Below are 26,256 nucleotides of genomic sequence, written 5' to 3'. Positions count from 1 at the left end.
TTCCCCTATCTTCCTCTTCCATACCAGTGTGTCTCTTCTTTTCAAACCCATCTAGCTTTTTTCCCCTTTTTCTCCCTCCCCCCCTTCTTCTAGCATCTGGCTCACCTGCCTGTCCTTCCCTTTCTTTCCTGCTGTGGGTTTTTCTTTCCGTCTTCATTCCCTTGGCCCAGAATCCTTTTCCCTTTCACTCCCTCCTTCCAGTTTGAGCCTGGTTGGGCAGAAGCAATGCGCTGTTCCTTCATCTCCAAGGTAATATGCTATATTAATATGGTATTGCACCCGGTAAGTTTGCAACCACCACTTCCTCTTCCCTCAACATGCAATAGAGGTAGACAGCTCATAATAGTGAAAGCGGTTTCTAGAACTGCACATCTAGATAACCAAAGTTCCAAATAAGCAGGTAGGGTAGATGGTGTTATTTAGTACAAAACATTCATTCTTCTTACACCTTAAGTACCAACCACTACTCCAACAAATAATGAACAATGGCAACTAGTGCATTACAGGCGATTGATGTGGCACATGTTGTTCTCAGCGTTAACCAAAAAACGATGCTGTAACATATCTTACAGATGGATCGCGCGGCCCCCGCAGCCCCCACCCGCCTGCCCAGTCGATCCTAGTGTTTAGCCAGCTCTCTCCCTTCTCCTCACCTTAGTTTGTAGGTTTTGTTTTTCGGCGACCTGCACACTTTCCCAAAGAGCCGCGCACGCGCGGCTGCTCAGTGTTCAATCTTCTGCTCTGCTGCAACTTCCTGTTTCCGGTTGCGTCAGAGCAGAAGATCGAAACTGAGCAGCAGCGGATGCGCGGCTGTTTGATAGTGTGCGGGTCGCCGAAAAAGAAAACCTACAAACTAAGGTGAGGAGAAGGGAGAGAGCTGGCTAAACACTAGGATCAATTGGGCAGGCGGGTGTGGGCTGCGGGGACCGCACGATCCTTTATGCCTCACTGTGGGGACACAACCATTCACCGCTCCACGGGGCGGTGAATGGCCTTGTCCACGTCCCCGCAGCGACTGCTATTTTTTGTTACCTGTTTTGGTGGGTTACCCGCGGCTAAACGCGGTGGCCGCGGGTAAACCACCACCTTGTCATTTTCTACCTCTTAGTTCCTAATCCCTGTTCTCTTCCTTCCTGTCCTCTCCCCCCATGGTGCAGCATTCTCCCTCTCTTCCCTCACTCCCATTGTCCAGCATTTCTCCATCAGTCCCTTCTATTCCCAGATCCATGAATTCATATTGGGGTAGCAGTGTCTCCAATTCATGCATTTTGGAATGTTAAGTTAAAAAGAAAATAAAGGGTTTTTTTTATTTATTAAATTATTCAAATATAAAATGAAAGAATAAGTTCTATCGACCTGATGAAGAAGTTGGCAAAATTCTTTTAAGAATTAGCAATTTAGGCCCTCTTTTACTTAGCCACGGTAGAGGTTTCTACCATTGCCTGGGGCACTAAATGCTCTGAATCTGCTCTGATGCTCAGATGAATTCTATGAACGTCGGAGCCTTTAGCGCTCTGGGCCATGATAGAAACCTCTATTATGGCTTAGTGAAAGGGGGAGGGGGCTAGCTATGATATCAGAAGGTTGCTTACCTACAATTATAAAATTATAAAACTGTGAAAGTATATGCATATTGGAAATTGATATTGTGGATATATAGAGAGGCATAATCAAAAGAAATGTCTAAGTCCGTTTTGGGTCCTAAGTCACAAGTCGCCCAAAGTCGGACACAGGAAAAGGTCCATTTTTTAAAAATACGTCCAACTTTTTTTTTTTTTCCGAAAATCGTCTAACTGTACGTTCAGCCATCTGATCGCCCAGACCCCGTTTTCATCCAAAAATTTGTCAAAGTCACAAACGCCTAGAAAAAAAACTTTTGAGCGTGGGAAAGGCCAGAAAAGTGATGGACTGAACACCCAAACATGGCACCAGAGTAGTGGGGTACCTTACAGGGCACTGCTGTGAACTTCACAAAAAGGATCCCATATACACATCTCACTACAGTTCCCTTAAAGGTCATGGTGAGCCCCCCAAAACACCCCCAGAATCTACTAGACCCACCTATCTACCACCTCAATAGCCCATATGGCTGCAGGAACCACTTATATGGCAGTACAAAAGGGTTAGGGGGGTTTTGGAGTGGTGGACATTTTTCACCATGAATATAGTGATTAGAGTGGCTTATGGGCCTGGATCCTCCTCTCCATGGTTCACTAACCTACCCCCATGTAAGCCACCTCTGTGCAGCTCTACAGGCTTTCCTATGCCAGGCTGTCAGGTGCCGATGTTCTGGAGGCAGATATGTAAAGTTGTTATTACAATTTTTATGGGGGAAGCATTTGGGGGTCTGTACTTTGTGTCTGCAGTGCTTATCTGGTCACTTTGGATATCTTTTGTGGACTTAGACCTGGTTTTAGATGGCCTAAGTAACAATGTCCAAGTTCCGTCTTGGCAGTGTTGTAAAACGTTTGGTTATACTGTTACATGCAGTACGACTAAGTCTAGGATGGCCCACGTCCAGCCCTAATCCCACCCTCGTCACTCCTCCTGACACGCTCCTTTTAGCTCTGGTCATTCAGCAGCACTGTGAAGGCCTAGGTCATTTTTAAATACATCTAAAACCCGGTTGGATTATCGGCACTTGGATGACTTATCTTTTAGATCGTCCAAGTGCCAATTTAGGCCAGTTTTTAGAAGTTTTTCTGTTTTGATTATGAGCCCCATAGTTACTTATTTATTTTATTTTTTAAATTTCTATACCGTTTAAAACTAAATGGTTTACATAATTTACTATTTAAAATTTTTGGAGCTGAGTAAAAGTTGGTGAAATGTTTTGAATAATGGCATATATGCACATAAATGCTAAAATTCCACCTATATGCTACTTTGTATGACACAGGAAATGACACTAAACAGATATTTTCTGGCTACCTAATTCCTATAAATTAACTGTCTCAAAGTCAGAAGGATGGCTAATGTTTTGGGATATTTTTCAGAGGTTTAGCCCTCTATACCTTTCCAATCCTCTCCCCTTCCAGGGCAGAGACTGATAGGATTTAGCCAGTGAGAAGGCATCCAGTCACAGGAAGGAAGAGATGCTATAAGTGTTGTGGTGGGGGAACTGAACTCTGCTTGTGGGCATTGGAGACAGATAGACCAGAGAGTCTCTTGGGTGCGGGCAGGCCAGTGTTAGGCATGCTGGGATCTAGGGCAGAAATTAAGGAGAGGGCCCCCGATTAGAGTTACTATATGGCTCCAGAAAAAAGGAGAACGGATTGAGACATCCAAATTTTACTTCCATTACTGTCAATGAAAGTAAAACCTGGATATCTCAATCCGTCCTCTTTTTTTCTGGAGCCGTATGGTAACCCTACCCCTGATCTCCCCTCCCCACCTGCCATTACTACCACATAAAATTTTTTAATGATGACTTCACAAACAAAACACAGACTTTCACCAAATATGTAAGAAGAGATCACAAATTAGAAATAGAAATTTGAAGACCAGTCAGCCGGAGCAGGTATCTTAACTGAATTTTGTGGTGCATATTTTGAAGCGTTTTTGCTCTTTGTCATGGCTACTTCAGATATTCAGGTGAAAGAACTAGAGAAGTGTGCCTCTGAGCAAGCATTTGAACTTATACTGAGTCCTTAGTCAAGTGAATCAGCCCCAGCGTTTCCCCTTTCTCCTCCCAAAAAGAAAAATGTTTCACTGGAAGAAATTCAGAGGAAATTAAAAGTGAAAGTCTCATGATGCCAAAGTGTTAAAGCAACTGGCTAAGAAATGGGAGCATGAAAAAGAAGTGCTTCACAAAACAATAGAAGAAAATAATATCTTCAGCAAATTAGCAGAAGAGAAACTGACCCATAAGATGGAAGCCAACAAAGAAAATCGGGAAGCGCAGATGGCGGCCAGGCTTGAGCGTTTGTGAGAGAAGGACAAGAAAGTGGAAGAGGTTCGAAAGAACAAAGAATCCAAAGATGATGCTGAAAACTGAATTATGCTATTCAGTTTGGCAGTGTGTGTATGCTTGTTTGTTTGTTCGTTTTTATTTTTATTTACTGTAATATCCAAAGATGGGTTTTCTTTACTCACTGGTCAGTGTTTATATTGTTTCCAGAATGACCCTAGAAACTGTAATACTGTAGATCTTTATAGCTGATCAAAACTGCAAAAAACAATTTCAATGTTTCACTTTTTTGTAAGTGTTCATAAAATCTATAGCTGTAGCTGTTGCATCCCTTTTTCTACTAAGTACACTTACCATGTTTCCCCGAAAATAAGACAGTGTCTTATATTAAATTTAGGCCCAAAAAACGCATTAGGTCTTATTTTCGGGGTATGTACATCTCTTCCTTCCTCTCCACCCCAATTCTTCCTATTTCCTTTTTCTCCCCCACATGTGCAGCATCTTTCCTCCCCTCCCTCCCATCCATCGTGCAGCAGGACCCTTGCCCAGCTTCCCTTCCTCTCCCTACCATCCCTTGTGCAGCAGAACCCTTGAGCAAGCACCCGCCCCCACAGCCGAACCCCCATCCTTCCCTCCCTCCCATCCGAGCCCTGCCGAACGCGAGCGAGCCCTACACACCTCCCTAAGCAGCATCGGGCCGGCAGCACTCTAAACAGGCTTCTTCGGCCTTGTCCGCCCATAAATTCACTCTGCCGCATTACTGATGTCAACAGTAACATGGCAAAGTGAATTCACGGGTGGATAAGGCCGAAGCAGCCTGTTTAGAGTACTGCCAGCCCGACGCTGCTTAAGGAGGTGCATGTACTAGGGCTCACTCGCGGTCTGCGGGGTTTGGATAGGAGGGAGGGAAGGATGGGGGTTAAGCTGCAGGGGGGGTGCTCGGGGGGGACGGGGACGGTGCTCGCTCAAGGGTTCTGCTGCACAAGGGATGGGAAGGAGGAAAGGGGAACTGCCGGCGAATCCCAGGACTAGGGCTTATTTGGGGGGTAGGGCTTATATTAAGACCTACCCCGAAAATCCTGCTAGGGCTTATTTTCGGGGTAGGTCTTATTTTTGGAGAAACACGGTAGTACCGGATTGATAGCTAGTCAGCTCTGTGCATGTTTGAAAGAGAACATTCTTTCTTTGAAATATTTAGTCCCATTTACATGCTGAATATTGCAACTTAATCTGTATGTGACATGGTCTGCAATATACTCTAATTTATTTACAGTTTACTTAATAAACATACAGTATATGTATTAAAAGAAATATGAAGACCAAAATTGAACTGGGAACTTGTGACCCTGGGCAAGTCACTTAATCCTCCATAGCCCCAGGTACGTTAGATAGATTGTGAGCCCGCCGGGACAGATAGGGAAAATGCTTGAGTACCTGATTGTAAAACCGCTTAGATAACCTTGATAGGCGGTATATAAAATCTTAATAAACTTGAACTTGAAACTTGAACATAGGAAGGAGGCGCTGGGGACACTAAGGACATAGGAAGGAAGGAGGGAGGGAATAGAAAAGGACAATTGTTGGTCCTGAGTGCAGAAAGAAATGAAAGATAGATGCACAGTCAGAAGGAAACGTAACCAGAGACTCATGAAATCACCAGACAGCAAAGGTAGGAAAAATGATTTTATTTTCAATTTAGTGATCAAAACATGTCAGTTTTGAGAATTTATATCTGCTGTCTATATTTTGCACTATATTTGTCTAGCTTTCTCTGCGTATAGTGTGCTTTGTGGTTTTTAAAAATTTTATGCCTACCATTATGAAATAATAAGATATTGTGTGTACATGAAAAATGAATGGAAGAAATTTGGGGCGGGGCTAGGGTGGGATTGTGGGTGGGGCTAGGGTGGGATTGGGGTGGGGCTAGGGTGGGATTGGGGCCGGGACTGAATATTAATAGATGTCCCGTTTTGATGAAAAAAATAAATGGTCACGTTTGTCCCGTTTTGATGAAAAAAATAAATGGTCACGTTAGGTATGCCCTTTCTCTCTAGCTCCTGACTCCTCCACCTCCCACCTCCCCAGCTGCTGTAATTATATATCTTCAGGCAGCCTGCAGCAGCAAAGTGAACCTGCTGCTGTCGGCCTGCCACGGAAGCCTTCATTCTGCAGTGACTTCCTTTTCCCATGTAGGTGGGATGCTGCAGAATGAAGGCTTCTGGCACAGGCCAACAGCAGCAGGCTTACCTCGTTGTCGCTGACAGCTGCCCATAGATTTAAAATTACAGTGGCTGGGGAGGAGGTAGTTGGGGGAGTCGGGAGAGCCATACTGACTCGTGAAACAGGAAGATACGTTAGAAGGAAGAATTCCGGCAGAGGGAGAGCCCGAGCAAGCCTGTGCAGAATAGATCGGTGGCAAGGGGACAAAGAAAGAACTTCAGTGCCACCGCTGATGAATTGGCGAGTCTGGGGTTTTTTCGGATAATTAATCAATTTGAATCAATTTACCCGAAGTGAATTGATTCAAATCAGGAATCAGGCAGTTCTACTTCAAACTGTTGTTTTTAATTGTTTTCTTTGTGAAGATGAATGATTCATTAATTTATGCATGAATCAACAGTCAGGGCCATCACAATCAGCAAGCAAGCCTCGTGACTGCCTATGAGATGCCAAAGCTAGACCATCGCAAAAAGTGAGATTTAGTACCCCAAAGAGTGAAATTTTTTTAGTCAATGTGTCTGAGGGGAGAGTGTGGCGCAGTGGTTAAAGCTACAGCCTCAGTACCATGGGGTTGTGGGTTCAAACCCATGCTGCTCCTTGTGACCCTGGGCAAGTCACTTAATCCCCCCATTGCCCCAGGTACATTAGATAGATTGTGAGCCCACCAGGACAGACAGGGAAAAATGCTTGAGTACCTGAAAAATCTCATGTAAACCGTTCTGAGCTTTCCTGGGAGAAAGGTATAGAAAATTGAAGAAATAAATAAGTATAAAACTAAGAGAAAATTATTGGTGCTTCTAACAGGATATAGACAGAGTGGAGACAATCTGAAAACAATTTTCTACGGAATTTAACTGAGTAGCAAAGCAATTACCTGAGTAAATTCTCCAATTTAATTATGCACAAGAGTTTTACAATACATGTACTTTTAGCTGTGGAGGAAATGGCAAAGTATACATGACAATGTGATTCTAAAATCCATGCTTGTAATTTGCACTTCCAGAAGGTGCACAGTCCATCTGTAGAATCTGCCTTCATTTGGTGAAATTCCTAAATGTGAAAGTATACAAAGCAAAAAACCAAAGGACAGAAACAAGTTGCTGGAAGTTCAGGAAAGGAGAATTAGCTCACTGCAAAATACAGCTCTTCTTATAGCAGAGGTTCCCAACACGCGGTAAATGTACCCCAGGACGGTTCACGTACTATTGGTAGGGGGTATGTCGCACTGGCATGTTTCCATCTGCCGCTGTTTTGTCCCCCCTCCTGACTAGCAGCAGCACACTATTGTAAATTGCCTGCACAGCTGCCAGAATCCCAATGGCAGTCTCAGGGCCTTTGTTAGACTCTGCCCGCCTCTGAGGAAAGAGGAAGTTGCATTATCAGAGGCTACCATGGCCTAGCAAATGCTTTTAGGCTGCAGGAGGGAATTGCGGTGTTAATGCTGGCAGCTGTTCAGGCAAACTATAATGAAAGAGAGCTGCTGCTAGTCAGGGGAAGGAAGAGGTGGTGCAGCTAGTCGGGGTGTTACTGCACTTGGGAGGGGAGAGGTGCTACTGCTAGTCAGAGGGAAAGAGTGCTGCTGGACCTGGGAGGGAAGTGGTAGAGGTGCTGCTGCACCTGGGAGGGGAAAGGTGCTGCTTCTACTGAGAGGGAGAGGGGTGCTGCTGGACCTGTGTGGTGGGAAGGAGAGGTGCTGCTGGGCCTGGGTGGTAGGGGGAGATGAGAGGGAGAAGTGCTGCTGGACAGAGGGAAGTAGAGGTGAGAGGGAGAGGTGCTATTGGACTGGGGGCATGGGAGGAGAGAGGGAAAGGGATATATAGAGAGAGGGATAGGTACTGCTGGACTTGGTTGGTGGGGGAAGGTAATAGGGAGAGGTACTGATGGACTGGGGAGGTGAGAGGGAAGATGGACTGGGGAGGTGAGAGGGAGAGGAAGAGGTGCTGCTGGACAGGGGTCAGAGGAGAGAGAAAGAGATGCTGCTGGGCTGGGGGTAGGGCATTGGGAAAAAAGAGAGAGGGAGAGAAAAAGACTGGATCTGGGGAAGGGGGGCCACTAGACTTGGAGGGAAATATGCAGGTTGCAGGGGGAGAACAAGGAATAGAGAGGGAAACATGCAAGACAGGATGAGGGATATGGGCAAAAAAGAATAAAGGTGATGCACAGAGAAGAGATGCTAGACATGGAGGAATGATAGGGATAAAGACACAGAGGGGGAATGCTGGATGGAGAGGGGAAAGGGCAAAGAAGAGTATAAATGATCATAGGGATACAAATGGACAAGGACACAGAGGATAGGTGCTGGTGTCACCATGTGACTGGACCGAGCGGTAAAACCTGTCATAAATCCACCCCCAGGCACCTTTGTTCTCTGTTAAAATACAACACAACAAGGTTACATACAAACTACACAGTCCTTTAAAACCCTAATCAGGTCTTCCCAACTCCTCCTGGTCATTCTCTGAGTCCATCCTGGACTCCATCTCCTCCTTCCCCTGCACCTATCCAGAGTCCTCATCCCACCTACCCCCACCTATCCGGAGTCCTCCCTCACCCCCCTCTCGCAGGATCCGGTGCTTGCTCAACTGGCACTACTGTAATCTTTGGCCATCGGCAGCATGAGTAAAGCAAACACACTGTTTTCAGCGACTTGGAACCTTTCTGCTACTGTTTTCTGTTCCCACATAGGTGGGAAGCAGTAGCAGAGGGAAAGCTTATGGGTCACCAAAGGCAGCGTGTTTGCTTCACTCACACTGCCAGTGGCCAAATAATTACACTGCTGATGGCCAAAGAATTACAGCAGTGCTGGGTAAGCAAGCACCGGATACCACGTGGGGAGGGATAACATGAGGAGGGTATGAGAGATGCTGGACCACAGGGAACGAAAGGGAAGGGGCAGATAGAGATGTCAGACCACGGGAGGGGGAGGAAAGGAGAGCGATGTCAGATCAGGGAAAGGAAGGAGGAGGGAGAGATTTTAGACTAAGGCAGGAGGAGGGGAAGAGAAAGACAGAGAGATGCCAGACCACAAAGGGGGGGGGGAGGGAAAGGAAGGAAGGGAAGAGAGATGCCAAACTGTGGGAAGGAGAAGATAATGATCCCAGACCATAGGAGTGGGAAAGGGGGAAGACAGATGTCAGACCACAGGAGAAGGAAATAGAGGGAGAAGATGGTATACAGAGATGGAGGGGAAGGGGAGAGAGAGGGAGGACATGGTGCACAGGGGTGGAACGGGTGGCGAAGAGAAGAGAGATGGAAGAAATGCTGTTTATGGATAGATGGGAATAGGGGAGAGGAAAAAGGAAGGAGATGGCATACATGGATGTTGAGGAAGGCAGAGAGAGGGAGAAGAGAGTGTGCATGGATAGATGGGAAGGGAAGACATGGAAAAGTAGATACACTTCTCCCTCCCTATTCGCTGTGATAGGGGATAACAGAATCGCGAATACAGAAAAACCGCGAATAACTTTTCCATATGTTATTCACTGTTTTTTATTTAAAAAGCATCATGAATATGGTGAAATCGCAAATAACATGGTGAGAGACCTCGCCTGTTCCTGAAGGAGAGGCAAAACGCGGTGAAGAAAGTGCTGGGAATCAGCGTTTTCTCTGTAAACACTTGGAATCAGCGAGCTGATGTAATTTTTTTTGGGGGGGGAGCCAGCAAGCTAAAAAATGTGAATAATCGAAACCGTGATTGCTGAAACCGCGAATATGGAGGGAGATCTGAAGCGGAAGCAGAAAAAATGGAAGTTGAATGTTAAAAGTTAATGCCAAAGATGGATGTAGCAAACTTCTAGCACTATAGCGAGGAGTAGTATGGGAGTCATTCAATCATAATTACAAAAAATAGGGAATAAGAACTTCAAATACCCTTAAAAAGTTTATTTTTTTTCCAATTATTTATTCATTTAAAAAAAACTTACAATAAGTGTAACATCATTTACATCAATTCAAACTCCAATACAACACTTATTAAATTTCATATCAGAATTTATCCCCCTCCCCCCTCCCTTAAAAAGTTTAGATGTTAGTATGATCCTCAGAAACACCACTTAGAGTTCAAATGCTTTCATAACACTAAGCTTTAAGTGTTAAATCCTCATCGGATCATAAAAATATTAGTATAAATACCTTTTTCATTTAATATAATTTATAACACTGAATAGTTGAAAAAATATATAATCGTCTTGTTCATTGGGGATGTCTTGAGAACCTGACTGGCTGGGGGGGTCCCCCAGGACAGGTTTGGGAACCACTGCTCTATATCCATCTCCTCGAACACTCAACTCCTAATTAATATATATACTCTGTTATAACTTTTCTACCCATATTTATCTAGACTCCAAATACCTTAAATCAGCCCCCATGGGGGCTCCGACTCAGCAGGCAACTATCTGACAAAGTAACGCCGTCACTCTCCTACCCAACAAGTTAAATGGCGAGGACGGCGTCGCGTCCGTAACCACCCCAATCTACTCATTACCTAATCAGTTCTAACTATCGCTACAGGCGAGAAAGACAGCAACCCTCATGTTTGAAACCAATCGATTTCATTAAGTCCCTCAGGACTTAAAGTGTGCCAATTATATATAAAGCGATGTTCTTTTCCCATTAATATTTGTGTTATATCCCCCCTAAAGGAGGGCATAGCGTAAATCTTCACTCACGTGACCTACATCCATCCAATGAGAGACCAGAGGGGCAGAAAGGCGGCCATATTACTTAAATCTTCAGCTATTCTGATTTTTATAGAGCGTTTAGTGTGGCCAATAGATAGTTTACCGCATGGATACCCAATGCAGTACATCACCGCCGTTGACAAACAATCCGTGTTAGTAAGTAATTTAAATATTTTTTCTGTTGGTGTGCGGAATATCCAATTCACAAACTTGCAATACACACATCGGTCACATGGCCTGTGGCCACTCACCCCTTGTCCTACCCCTCTGGGCTCATCAGGGGTATCCCTATGATGCAATATCTCTCCAACATTGCGTCCCCGATGAAAAGCAAATCTTGGAAATTCCACCAGATCTGGAATCACCTATAGCACTGACCAATGCCGATTAATGATTTTGACATATCCTACGGCTGTCTGTAGAGTATGGAAAGACACATACAGTAGAGTAGCTGTCTCTCTCCCTGTTAGGCTGCAATAAGCACTCCCGATGACAGTTACTCGGCCGTTTCCAGGCCTTCCTGACTACCCTTTGAGGGTAACCTCTTTGTAAAAACCGATGATACATTTTCTCAGCTTGTATATTTAATGGAGCTCGGACTACAGAGGACTGCGAAAAGTTGCAAAGGGACTTGAACAAATTAGAAGAATGGGCGGCGAAATGGCAGATGAAGTTCAACATTGAAAAATGTAAAGTATTACATGTGGGGAGCAGAAACTCGAGGTACAACTATACAATGGGAGGGATGTTATTGAATAAGAGTACCCAGGAAAGGGACTTGGGGGTAATGGTGGACATGACAATGAAGCCGTCGGCGCAGTGTGCAGCGGCCGCTAAGAGAGCGAATAGAATGCTTAGTATAATTAAAAAGGGTATTACAGCCAGAACGAAAGAAGTTATCCTGCCGTTGTATCGGGCGATGGTGCGCCCGCATTTGGAGTACTGCGTCCAATATTGGTCGCCGTATCTTAAGAAGGATATGGCATTAGTCGAGAGGGTTCAAAGGAGAGCAACACGTCTGATAATAGGTATGGAAAACCTGTCATATTCTGAGAGATTGGAGAAGCTGGGCCTCTTTTCCCTGGAGAAGAGGAGACTTAGAGGGGATATGATAGAGACTTACAAGATCATGAAGGGCATAGAGAGAGTAGAGAGGGACAGATTCTTCGAACTTTCGAAAAATAAGAGAACAAGAGGGCATTCGGAAAAGTTGAAAGGGGACAGATTCAAAACAAATGCTAGGAAGTTCTTCTTTACCCAACGTGTGGTGGACACCTGGAATGCGCTTCCAGAGGACGTTATAAGGCAGAGTACGGTACTGGGGTTCAAGAAAGGATTGGACAAATTCCTACTGGAAATGGGGATAGAGGGGTATAGATAGAAGATTACTGCACAGGTCCTGGACCTGTTGGGCCGCCGCATGAGCGGACTGCTGGGCACGATGGACCTCGGGTCTGACCCAGCAGAGGCATTTCTTATGTTCTTATGTTATGTTATGTCTTTCACTATTTCATAAAGTAATCTTTGAGTTAACTTTTACTTAGCTTTATTCTTGTGGTCTAAATCAGGGACATGAAATTCTCTGCCATGTTTCGCTGATAAGCTTTTTCAAGGTGAAGTCCCTCATACTCGTCACCAATTTCATAGACCACTTCATTCATGAAAGCATTTGAACTCTAAGTGGTGTTTCTGAGGATCATACTAACATCTAAATTTTTTAAGGGTGTTATAGGGTTTTTTGAAGTTCTTATTCCCTATTTTTTGTGAAAGATGGATGTAAGGCAGAAAGTGAAGGAGAGAAAAATAGCAAATGGATAAGAAGGCCCTGGAAATAGTTAGGAACACAGACAGAAGGAAGTGCAACCAGAGACTGGGAATAGATGAGTAGAAAAATGAAATCACTAGATAGCAAAGGTAGGAAAAGTGATTTTATTTTCAACTAGCTGATGACCCAGCGTTGCCCGTGTATTTAATTATAGCAATAACACTGTAAATGGATTCAAATAAAGATACTTTATAGTGGGGAATGAAATTATTGGTTTACAGCTTAATAAAAAGTACAATATTCAAATTATAATGTGAAATATTTGACAAAATGAATAAAATACAACTAACGCAAAACGTGATTATAAACAACATTTTTAGTTTCACCTCCAGGAGCAAGAACATATAAAGTGTTGGGTGAACCCACCCTTGAGCAAGCAACATAGAGTTGTGGGCCGAGAGACCCCCAGAACATATCACCCCAGGTAGTGAGGGATCTGCATACCAAGTTTCGTTCAAATCGGTCAAGCCGTTTGTGAATTACTGTGAGAATGGCAGCTTTTTACATTTTTTCCATTGACATGAATGGGTGATATCTGATTTTCTGTTTGTAGCTCCGCCCACGTGTGCAGGAGGGCTGCGAGAACCCCAGAACATATCAGCCCAGGTAGTGAGGGACCTGCATACAAAGTTTCGTTCAAATCGGTAAAGCCGTTTTTGAATTACAGTGAGAATGGCAGCTTTTAACATTTTTTCCATTGACATGAATGGGTGAAATCTGATTTTCTGTTTGTAGCTCCGCCCACGTGTGCAAGTGGGCCGCGAGACCCCCAGAACATATCACCCCAGGTAGTGAGGGATCTTCATACCAAGTTTAGTAAAAATCGGTCAAGCCGGTTTTGAATAACTGTGAGAATGGCAGCTTTTTACATTTTTTCCATTGACATGAATGGGTGAAATGTGCTTTTCTGTTTGTAGCTCCGCCCACGTGTGCAGGTGGGCCGCGAGACCCCCCAGAACATATCACCCCAGGTAGTGAGGGATCAGCATACCAAGTTTCGTTAAAATCGGTCAAGCCGTTTTTGAATCACTGTGAGAATGGCAGCTTTTTACATTTTTTCCATTGACATGAATGGGTGAAATCTGATTTTCTGTGTGTAGCTCCACCCACGTGTGCAGGTGGGCCGCGAGACCCCCAGAACATATCACCCCAGGTAGTGAGGGATCTGCATACCAAGTTTCGGTCAAATCGGTCAAGCCGGTTTTGAATTACTGTGAGAATGGCAGTTTTTTACATTGTTTCCATTGACATGAATGGGTGAAATCTGATTTTCTGTTTGTAGCTCCGCCCACGTGTGCAGGTGGGCCACGAGACCCCCAGAACATATCACCCCAGGTAGTGAGGGATCTGCATACCAAGTTTCGTTCAAATCGGTCAAGCCGTTTTTGAATGACAGTGAGAATGGCAGCTTTTAACATTTTTTCCATTGACATGAATGGGTGAAATCTGATTTTCTGTTTGTAGCTCCGCCCACGTGTGCAGGTGGGCTGTGAGACCCCCCAGAACATATCACCCCAGGTAGTGAGGGATCTGCATACCAAGTTTTGTTCAAATCGGTCAAGCCGTTTTTGAATTACTGTGAGAATGGCAGCTTTTTACATTTTTTCCATTGACATGAATGGGTGAAATCTGATTTTCTGTTTGTAGCTCCGCCCACGTGTGCAGGTGGGCCGCGAGACCCCCAGAACATATCACCCCAGGTAGTGAGGGATCTGATTTTCTGTGTGTAGCTCCGCCCACGTGTGCAGGTGGGCCGCGAGACCCCCAGAACATATCACCCCAGGTAGTGAGGGATCTGATTTTCTGTGTGTAGCTCCGCCCACGTGTGCAGGTGGGCCGCGAGACCCCCAGAACATATCACCCCAGGTAGTGAGGGATCAGCATACCAAGTTTCGTTAAAATCGGTCAAGCCGTTTTTGAATTACTGTGAGAATGGCAGCTTTTTACATATTTTCCATTGACATGAATGGGTGAAATCTGATTTTCTGTGTGTAGCTCCGCCCACGTGTGCATGTGGGCCGCGAGACCCCCAGAACATATCATCCCAGGTAGTGAGGGATCTGCATACCAAGTTTCGTTCAAATCGGTCAAGCCGTTTTTGCGTGATCGCGGCACATACACACATACATACCTCTGATTTTATATATATAGATTTTGTGATTGAAATGTGTCAATTTTGAGAATTTCCATCTGATGTCTATATGTAGTACTGCTCAGGAAGAAATATATTTCTTTCTATTTCTCTGGTGTTGTACTGCATTTAGAGTCTGGCACCTTAGGGTTTCGTTTGTGTATATTAGGGCTTGTTTGTGGTTCTGTATTTGCACAGGGTTTATCTGTGTTCTGCACATGTGACCAAGGCCAGGTGTTCTGGTAGGAATGAGTGTTGTGAAGCATTATTGGTGTCATGGCCCCAAGTAGGAAGATATTTGTCAGCACTTTATATAGGTTTTAGAAAGCACTGAGCTTGGGATCGCGTCTGGAGGGCCTCTGCTCATGCACAGATGTTGACGTGATGACATTACACGCATGAGCGTGATGTCATCATGTTGACATCCATGCATGTGCAGAGGCCCTCTAGACACGTCTTGGAGTTCGGGGAATTCTAAACAGGAACTGGCATCTGCAGCTTTCCTTAATCTTTTCTCATGCATAGTATGAAGAGGAGGATAGCTGCACACCCTAAACAGATGTGTTTTTGGAATGAACAGTCAGTTCAAGACTGGCAGAGGAGGAGGACAACACCCAATTTGTAGTCAAGCACCATCTCCTCTACTTGTGGTGTGATTGGAACAAGGTTGGAGGAGAGACATGAAGGGGGAGAGCCAATGGGAAAACAAAGCTCAACAGGAGTAAGTAGCACAGTGGGGGGAAGGTCGTTAGAGCAGACTGGGGGAGTGCCATGGGGATGGAGGGCAGACAGACTTGAAAGTGTGGGGAGTAGGTGGGTAGATCAAAGTTGAGTGTGTGTGTGCCATAAGGATGGGGATGGGCAGAGCAAGCTGTGTGACATTGGTGGGTAGGAATCAAACCTGAGGGAGAGTGGGGGTTGGGAAAAACAGTGAAAGATGGAGAGAGGGGGGAAAAAATGAGAGGTAGGGATCTGTGCTTCGGAGGAGGGAAAATGAGAGATCAGGTGTGTACCTGGAAAGAAAGAAGAGGTAGGGATACTGGGTGCAGGAGAAGATCTTGGGACCAACAGAATTAGCGCTCTTGCTGGGTTTTGGAAGAAGAGAGAACTGCAGATGCAGTGAGAGGGAACTGGGGTTTGCTAGAATCTGAGAAGAGAAAAGGCAGGGGGATTTCAGATCATAAGGTGGGAGAATTCTCAGCAAAAAGGGAAAAGATTGGGACTTGTATACTGCCTCTTTGTAGTTTTACAACCACATTCAAAGTGGTTTACATACAGGTACTTCAAGCATTTTCCCTATCTGTCCCGGTGGGCTCACAAATTGTCACAATCTATCTAATGTACCTGGGGCAGTGAAAGATTATGTGACTTGCTCAGGGTCATAAGGAGCAGTGTGCGGTTTGAACCCACAATCTCAAGGTGCTAAGGCTGTAGTCTAACCACTACACCACAATCTCCTCCTAAGCAGAATTTCGCCGAATCTTAAAATATTGTGCCTAGAAGGTTCAAACTTTTTGCATATAATTTTACATTTTTTGAACAGAATTTCCCCAGGAGAATTATATTAAGCTTTGCAAGTGATAGAACACTATCAAAGAAAGCTTCCCTGTCTGCAGGCCACACTCCTCATGCAGGGGCTTAATCATAAGTAGAAAATAGCCTCTTTCAAAGTTTGTGGCTGAGAATGAGTACATGTGTAATATAAAAGATCAATGCCCTTCCATCTGCTCATTGTAGAGACAAGATCATATTAAGATCATTGGCAAAGCAGGAAGATTAAACCTTCCATTTAAACAAAAAAAAAAAAAAAGGAAAGGAAACCCCTCCCCCCTCCCCCCCCCCAATAAAAGTCAAATAATGGTTCTAGTACAAGATAATCTAGTTGATTCAAGAACTGGTACAGATCAATATGTTATCTGTGGTACCACTGGCTAAACAAATCCTTATCTTGTTTCTTGTTCTTGTCTTCTTTCTCAAATTGCCTGATTTGCTAAATACCACAGTGAACAAGGGGAAAGCATCCACTAATATTTTGTTTAGATCAGATAAAACTGACAACAAAGTGAATGGAAGGAGAAAGTGGCCTGAACCCCACAATAGTCTTGCAGAGATCCTAGTCTTTAGATTTATTTTGTCGCCTCAATTCTCACACCCATATTCCCTGTGCTCATGGCCTCTCCTCTCTTTTCAGTCACTTCCCTGTATTGTGTTTTGCAGTTTCTATAAATACAATTTAGAAATGTCTTTCTTATGCTGGCCACCTGGCCCCATGTCACAGGAAGCAAGCGATTTGGGCCTAGATGCACTAAACAGGATTGCCATGTGGGTCTGCTGCAGTCCAATTTTTGGCTGATTCCAAAAGAATGACTGATGTTCAAACAGGTATGCATGCAAATGATTTGAGTGGATGTTTGTCGAAATTCATGTCCGATCCCGCCAATGAATCACTGTGAGAGCAACTCTCACATATGTGCAAAGCCAGCAGGGGAAGCCTGAACAGCTGAGAGACAGGGGACGCCACGAAGCAGCCTCCTGCCATCCAGCTGTTTGGGACAGGAACCCTTTTTTTTTCTTCTTTTTTTTATGGACACAGATGTGCGTGTTACTCATGCACAATATCTGTCCCAGAGAGACAGGAGGGATGCCCTCTCCCTCCTGCCTTAGCAACCCAGTTGTACGTACGAGCCATCTGGAACACCCCCCCCACCCCCGACTCTTCCACCAGCGCTCCCCATGTTTCCCCCAACACTCCCCCCTACATGAAGATTCCCCCCCCTCTCACCACCCCAACAACAATATCCCAAAAGATATCCCTGATGGTCTGGTGGAGGGTCAACTTAGAACCCCCCACCCCAGCTCAAGCAGCCCCCGGCCCCTCCCCATATCTCGTTGTAGTATCTGGCAAGAGGGATGCCCACTCCCACTTGCAAGCAGGCCTGCCTTTTCAAAATGGTGGGTCTTCCCCTTCCCGGTGCATACCAGGGAGGGCCTAAGGCCCTGACTGGGCCAATCAGAGCCTTAGGCCACCTTCCTGGTGCACCTTCCTAGGATGCACCAGGTAGGACAGGTAAGCGACTGGTTTTAACAGTTGTTTTTGGGGGATCGCTAAAAGCGATCACTTTTTTTGTGCATTGGGAAACCATTTTAGAGTATCAATCGCTTTGCTAGTTTACATGGCATTTCAATATTAATGACCTTATTTGCATGGCCATTTTTGTTGACAAATCTGATCATTGCTAATATCAGTTTAGCGCCGATCGTTAGACAATTGCTGACTTTAGTGCATCTGGTCCTCAGACCTGTGCCTTTTTCAATGATGAGCTCTTAAATTAGGAGATAAACACACAGGGCAGTCATTATTTATTTTTATATATTTGGGTTTGGCTTATGCCTTTTTCAGTTGCAGCGCAAAGCTTAACTCTTCTCTCTGACCAGCACTACCCAAGAGGCGTAAATTGATTTAAAAACTGTCCTTGTAATCATTTTCAAACTTCTTTGCAGTTTTCCGCCTCTCCTACATTTTCTTGCAATCTGCTTGTTTGGGCTATTTTCTGCTGCAGCCTGGTGCCTCTGGCGGTTTCATTGTATGTGCAGTATATCAGGCTCCAGGTTGTCTGTTCCCTCTGAAACTGAGACTGCGACCCATAACTGAGAGGAGGTTGGGTGGAATGATTCCCTATGGAAAAGACCTTACTGAGGAATGTTGGAAGGAATGAGCCTGCATCAGTTCCCACAGTATTAAGTCTTGGATAAAGGGAATAGCATGGTGGCTGTGTTAGCTCATTTTGTTTTGGTTTTATGAAGCGTGTTACTCTCCAAAGGTTAGTTAAGAAGTGTATTACATTAATCCAAGAAAAAGGTGTTGCCTTATAATTTTGTTTACCCTTGATTTTTTCATGTTATCAGACAGTGTCTTAGTCAGTTGTTCTCAATGTTTATGCAATTCATAGGTCTAAAAAAGAACTATGCACCAAAGAAAAACTGGTTAGAGTAGTAACAAATACCTACCGAAGCAAGTCAGATAATTTTTGTAGTTCTGCAATTTTGCAGAATGGAAGTCAATAGGCCCGATATTCAGCCAGCTATCTACCAATATTCAGTGGGAGATTGCTGGCCATCTCTCACTTAATATCCCATTTGGTGGATAGCCCAGTGACCGGCTATGTCGTGCGTCATTGCTGATCATGGGCAATATTCATTGGCTGGCTGGCTAAGTTCAGCAGCGATATAGATCCGCCTAAAAAGCAGGTTTATATTTGACAGCTATGACTTGGTCGGCCAGCTGATGAATATCAAATTAAGTGGCTATGTCTTGCCTGCCCCCCCCCCAAAAAAAAAAAAAAAAACCTGAAATTCAGTGCTGGTTGCCACATATTCTGGACTGCTATTAATGCAGTTCTATTTAGCTAGCTGACTTAACCAGTTAAGAGCTGAATTTATTTATTTATTTATTTATTCATTCATTCATTCAATTTTCTATACCGTTCTACCTGGGGAGCTCAGAACAGTTTATATGAATTTATTCAGGTACTCAAAACATTTTTCCTTGGCAGTTAACTGGTAAGTGCTGACTCCACTCCTAAGCCAATCACTAAATACAGAGTTTTTACTTAGTGCCACTGAATACCAGCACTAACCACCAATCTGGTCCACTGAATATTAGCAGATAGTCCTGTGCAAGCAATTTAGCCAGGAAAGATCAAACAGAGAAGCAGAGAAAAATTAAGGCAGATAAATCAGGTCTGCTTATCCATGCCATCTATTATCCCTTCCTCTCCCTTAGAAATCTAATGTTCTTATTCCAAGCTTCCTCGAATTCAGATACATTTTTCATCTCCAGCGAGAGGCCAGGCCATGCATTCACTACCCTTTCCATGAAAAAGTATTTTCTGAGGTTATTTCTTAGTCTATTCTCTTTCACCTTCATCCTATGCCCCCTGATTCCAGTCCTCTGAAAATCGTTCTTGATTTACTACATCTCCATTTCCTTACAAAATGGTTTGTTGCCCTTACAATAGCTCCTTTCTGTTTTGCCCACAATTCCCTTTCAACTAAGCAGAGCAGAGTCCACCAGCTGCATTCCTGCAAATAGAGTGGGGTGCTTCAATATTGTGTTTTTCAATCTCTAGAAATAGGCTGGTTCCCTGAAGTCCTACAGAGCTTACCTGTCCCTTGCTATTGAAAATGTTATCATGACACAGCACCACCCATTGGTAGGACTGTAGGTGGAGGACTCCCGCTCAGCTTAGAGGGAACAGTGATCCCCCACTGTACCCTTGTCATAAGAAATCTTCTCAGGAATAGGAATATTCCCAGAAAGACTACCTCTAACTCAAATCTACATGCACTGTAGGAAGCAGGTGAAAGCCTATCTCTTCCTCCCAGCCTTTAATGAATGTGGTGACTAAGTGTCCATTCACTCAACATCTGGACTAGCTTGCCACACATCTTGTAATGGATAGAACATAAAAATAACCATACTGGGTCAGATTGGTCCATTTAGCCCAGTATCTTGTTTTCAACAAATGGCCAATCCAGATCACCAGTACCTGGCAGAATCCCAAAGAGTTACAAATAGACTACCTAAGGTGGATTATGAGGCTGTTATAAAATTATTATTAAATGGATGAAACTCCACCAGTAAACTATATACCCTCTCAAAGAGAGGAATATAATTTATAAAGAACTATTAATATGGGAAAAATTAGCTCGCTTGATTAAAACTTAGCTCTGTAATAATAATGTATAATATATGTGAGTATTTATTCAAGAACTAAGACTCAGAACATTTACAATCAATCTGAAAATTTATTTAAAAGCATTAAAATCAAGCAGGTAAAGTAGTTACAGATAGGACTTTAAGGAAAGATAATAGTATTACACAAGACAAATGTTGCTAAAGTAGAAGGATCAATTTATCTGGATTCAAGAAGTTACTCACCGTGTGAATAGTCCTTAAAATATAGAAGAGGCCACATGGTAGCCTGAGAGTAATGTTGCAGTATGGTGATCCAAGGAAAAGAAGAGTTTTTGCAGCTTGATCCAGGGCTGGTTCCAGCGAGAGAGTGCTTTGTTAGAAAGGATTTCACCTCATATTTATAGGGCTGAGACCTGTTCTAAAAATTAAGAACATAAGCAGTGCCTCCGCCGGGTCAGACCATAGGTCCATCCTGCCTGGCAGTCCGCTCCCGCGGCGGCCCAAACAGGTCACGACCTGTCTGAATCACCAGAAGGGGCTCCCTTGCCACCTTGGTTTCTCATTGAAGTCCTATCTTCCCATCGTAGTCCTAACCCTCTGGTCTTGCACATGCACGACCTGTTGGATTTCTATACTTATTACCTGGTTAGCTTTCTAAACCTGTGTTACATCCCAGCACCTCTCTCAGTATCCCACGATCCCTTTATCCCTCAGGAATCCGTCCAATCCCTGTTTGAATCCCTGTACCGTACTCTGCCTGATCACTTCCTCTGGTAGCGCATTCCAAGTGTCCACGACCCTTTGGGTGAAAAACAACTTCCTTGCATTTGTTTTGAACCTATCTCCCTTCAGTTTCTCCGAATGCCCCCTCGTACTTGTTGTCCCCTTCAGTCTGAAGAATCTGTCCCTATCCACCCTCTCTATGCCCCTCATGATCTTGAAGGTCTCTATCATATCTCCCCTGAGCCTCCTTTTTTCCAGAGAGAAGAGCCCCAGCCTATCCAACCTCTCGGCGTTTGGGCAGTGTTCCAGCCCTTTTACCAGTTTCGTTGCTCTCCTTTGGACTCTCTCAAGTACCGCCATGTCCTTCTTGAGGTGTGGCGACCAATACTGAATGCAGTATTCCAGATGTGGACGCACCATCGCTCGATACAATGGCATGATGACTTCCCGCGTCCTGGTTGTTATGCCCCTCTTTATGATGCCCAGCATCCTGTTGGCTTTTTTCGAGGCTGCTGCGCACTGTGCAGATGGCTTCAGTGATGCATCCACCAGCACACCCAAGTCTCTCTCAAGTCTGCTGTCTCCCAACAATGCCCCCCCCCCCCAATTTGTAGTTGAACAACGGGTTCTTTTTCCCTATATGCATGACCTTGCATTTTTCCACGTTAAAGCGCATTTGCCATTTGTTTGCCCAGTCTTCCAGCTTGTCCAGGTCCCTTTGCAGGTCCTCACACTCCTCCCTGGACCTAACTCTACCGCACATTTTGGTATCGTCTGCAAATTTTATAACCTCGCACTTTGCCTCCTTTTCCAGGTCATTGATAAATATGTTGAAGAGTAACGGCCCCAGCACCGATCCCTGTGGCACACCGCTCGTGACTCCCCGCCAGTCAGAATATTGGCCCTTCACTCCGACCCTCTGCAGTCTACCCGACAACCAATGCTTGATCCATCTGTGCACATCCCCTCCCACCCCGTGGTTCCACAGCTTCCTAAGCAGCCTTTCATGTGGCACCTTGTCGAAAGCCTTTTGAAAATCGAGGTAAATGATGTCTATGGGTTCCCCATTGTCCACCCGACTGCTTATTCCCTCAAAGAAGTACAGAAGGTTCGTTAGGCACGACCTTCCCTTACAGAATCCGTGCTGGCTTGTTCTCAGTAGGCCATTCCTCTCAATGTGCTCGCAAATGCCGTCCTTGATCATAGCTTCCACCATCTTCCCTATAATTGAAGTCAGGCTCACCGGCCTGTAGTTCCCGGGGTCACCCCTCGATCCCTTCTTGAAGATAGGTGTGACATTCACCAATTTCCAGTCCTCTGGTACCTCACCAGTTTTCAAGGATAGGTTGCAAACATGCTGGATTGTGCCCGCTATTTCTTGTCTTAGTTCCTTCAGAACCCTTGGGTGGATCCCGTCCGGGCCCGGTGATTTACCGCATTTTAACCTGTCTATCTGTTTGAGGACATCCTCCTTACTTACCTCTATGTGCTCCAATTTTTCGGCCTGTTCCCCACTCATGAGCTCCTCTGAGTCCAGTATATTAGATGTGTCTTCGCTCGTGAAAACCGACGAGAAGAACGTGTTCAACTGTTCTTGCTGGATGTGGTATGAATCTATGTCTGAGTGGTTTAAAATGGAGGATAGGCAGATGAGGTCATCTGATTGAATATTCTTTGAATGGCTTAAAATGGTGTGATGAGCTTCTATTGTTCTTGCCGATTGGAGTAGTCCAGAGATGAATTTGGTGTGAAGATCTTCTGACCTACATCCTGTTCCACTGATAGTAGAGTTCTGTTTAGCTCTGGTATTCACCCTGGCTGTCCTTTTTCTTATCTGAATAGGTGTACTTAACACTTTCTGAAGGTCGGTCTTCCTTTTTGTACTCCATTAAATGGATGCATTTAACAATTTTCTGAAGGCAGATGGCTCAATCCTTTCTTTTGTAATAGGTGCATTAACACAATACCTGGATAAGATGGCTGGAGACAGGGCTGGCTCAGAAACCAAATCAGAAATTCACTTTTAAATCCATAAAATTAATATACTTTAACTTAAATTCAAATAGAAGTTCACTTTACTATAAATCCATAATTTAAATCACATTCTGTCTTTGGTCAGGCAATAATTCTAGCAAACTTACATAATTTACCTCCAACACATCCTGCTACATATTTTAACTCCAAGCAGAATTGTAAAATCATTTCATGCTACATTGCAAAAAAAAAAAAAAAAGTACTCTAATTTTTCTACTTACCAAACATTATCTTAAACCCATAATTTTCCCTTAAAATTTTATCTCATCGTTTAATCTATTACTTCAAAGTTGAAATGTAATTCTTGTTTTAGTTTGGATGTAATCCGCCTTGAACCGTAAGGTAATGGCGGAATAGAAATCACTAATATATATACTTTTTTTATTTTTTTTTTTGCAATATACATACACACACACACACACACACACAAAGGTAAGTCTTCAACACAATCCTTACACATCAATCTAGGATAAACACTTCTTATTTTTAATTACTTAATTACTTGAAAAAGTGGGTAGAGAGAAAAACATTACACTTGTATTATAAATGGATCATTGGGCTTCTTATAACACAAAGTTATTCCAGGTCCTGGTCTGTACAGTAGATCCAAGTCTTTAATCATCTGAATCTCTCCTCTAGACTAACAAAAAAAACCTTGAGTGAAAACAATTTTTAAATAATGTTCTATCTAGGCAAACACTTATCTTTGTCTATAAAGACTCCAGCACTGGTTAGTTATACATTCCCAACGCTCAATGAGTGTTGTGGTTACAATTACCGATACTCATCTACCAAGCATTTTGATTCCAACAACTTGCTTTGGGGGATTTATTGTCATCCAAAACATATTAAGTTTTGGCAGCACTGCCTCCCGCTCAAAAATATCAATAAAAAGCCATTGAGCATTGGGAACTTGATGTTTCTCGCTACCCACTTTTTTAAGTATATGGATTTAAAGTATAAATTTATTTCCTGAGCCAAGATATGATTAATTTTGGCTAAATTTAGAAATTATAGAATCATAAAATTATTGCTTGAATTAAAGTGTATTTCTGACTTGGCTTCTGAGAGATTGAGCCATTTGCCTCCAGAAGATGTTAAGTGCACCTATTCAGTGGAGAACAAAGAATGGTAGGGTATACTGTATAGCCCAGTATCTCAGACCACAATCTCAATCGACATGTGAACTGCCTCTAGTCTGCAAGGACAATACTGAGGGCTTTTTAGTGCACATTAGCCACATGCTAAACGCTAATGCATGCATGTTAGTCTATGGATGTGTTAGCGCACGCTAAAATGTACAGCGCACTTTAGTAAAACGGGGGGTTAGTATTGGGGTTAGTATCGGGACACTATTAAAATCTAATCAGGCCCTACCTAGCCATAATACATAGCAGATTCAAAGCCACTCAAGGCTGCTTTGACATGCAGCTCCTGTTTGGTGAGGCCCGACTTTAGTGCAGGAAGAGGCGGTTAGAGCATACCGCGAGTGATTTCCTTCACTTGCGCTCCAACTGCGCTCTCCTATCTCCCCTGCTAAAAAACCATATTAGCAGTTTTTCAACATTCGCGGGGCTTCCTGGAATGGAACCCCCGCGAATATCGGGGGAGTACTGTACATCATTCAGTGCAAAAAAATGCAAAGAGGCATGTTATATTGGTGAAACAAGCCAAATGCTAAAAATCAGAATCAACCTACACAGATATCATATTTGGAAAAACTGACCACTGCATCAAGAATTTTATGGTGAGAATTCTAAAAGGGAACTTTAAAACAATCTGAGAAGGTAAAACCTTTGAAATCAAAATAAGGTATTTTGACACCTACCAGACAGAACTTAACAGAGATCTTGGCTTTCTTTCCCACTATAAAGACATTTAGAACTGCTCTTTCACCTATCTGTCTCCTGCCCACTCATCCACCCCCCTCTCCTCCCTTTTCCTATGCCCAAAATGCTTTAATGTTTTCCTTATACTGTATACTGTCACACCTGTGCCCCCAAAGAGCGTAACGTGCAGTCAGGTAGTGACACTGGCGTGGTCCCCCTGGAACTAGGAGAGCCTCTCAGGATTTTTACCCCTAGGCAACAGCCTAGCATTGCATTTTCAAAGGTCTTTCAAAGAATACCATTTAGTCAGAATGGCCTTAATGAAGAAATATAAACTTTATTTGGCCACTGGCCTCAAAATCATAGTCCAACACAGGTTTCAACGTGAGCATGAAAATATAATCAAAAGAAAAGATTCCTCAAAACAAACTTTAACTATATTGCCAGCTCTGGATTTTAGTAGGCAAATTATATACAGTCCTCTTCACCAGAGTCTAAGGTTAGGCATACTTTATGCAAGGAAAAGAATACAATTATATAATTTAAATGCTTCACTGTTTTACAACAGCTGAAATAAGCAGCTCCCTATTTCTGAGCTGCAGGATAGGGGGTCTATGCAGTGATTAATGACCAGCACTACTGGGCCGCTGACACAGGTAACCATGAGAATGAGACAGACCAATTTACACTTCTGTGCAGCAAGTTCTTTAGCAGGGTAAATAGACAGCTTTGTAGCATTTTAGGCAGGAAACAGCAAATACTGGTGCTCAGAGATGAACTCAATCCAAAACTAAGCTGGTGTTTAACGGCGAAAACATAGCAGTTTTTCACTCAGAGATTTCCAATACGTTTCTGAGAAGCATGCAGGCTAAATGCTATTACCATATTTTTCACTTAATAAGACGCACTTTTTTTCCCAAAAAAGTGGGTGAAAAAAAGGGTGCGTCCTATGGAGAAAATACCCAACTCCCTCCCACTCATTACCTTATTTAGATCGGCGCCCGCCCCTCACCCACTGCCGCTACTGCTGCTACTGGTGGCTCCTGCAAGTAGAGGAAAGGATGCTCTCTGCTCCTGGCCATCATAAATAGAGAAAGGGAAAGGCAAGGCGGGTGCAGCGATTGCATGCCGCTGGCCCAGAAGTCTTACCCCCGACGTCAATTTTGACAGTCCGGGCTGGCTAATGGCTGGCCCGGACCTTCTCTCC

At 43.9% G+C, this 26,256-nt stretch overlaps 1 pseudogene; it reads left to right on the top strand.

The window, feature by feature from the left end:
• Positions 1 to 3,573: 3,573 nt before the first annotated feature.
• Positions 3,574 to 3,997, top strand: LOC117353979 (annotated as a pseudogene).
• Positions 3,998 to 26,256: the final 22,259 nt, after the last annotated feature.

This window comes from Geotrypetes seraphini, chromosome 1 (genome assembly GCF_902459505.1).
Source record: "Geotrypetes seraphini chromosome 1, aGeoSer1.1, whole genome shotgun sequence".
Classification (NCBI taxonomy): domain Eukaryota; kingdom Metazoa; phylum Chordata; class Amphibia; order Gymnophiona; family Dermophiidae; genus Geotrypetes; species Geotrypetes seraphini.
The sequence above is the reverse complement of the archived record's forward strand: the minus strand, read 5'-3'. Positions and strand labels throughout refer to the sequence as shown.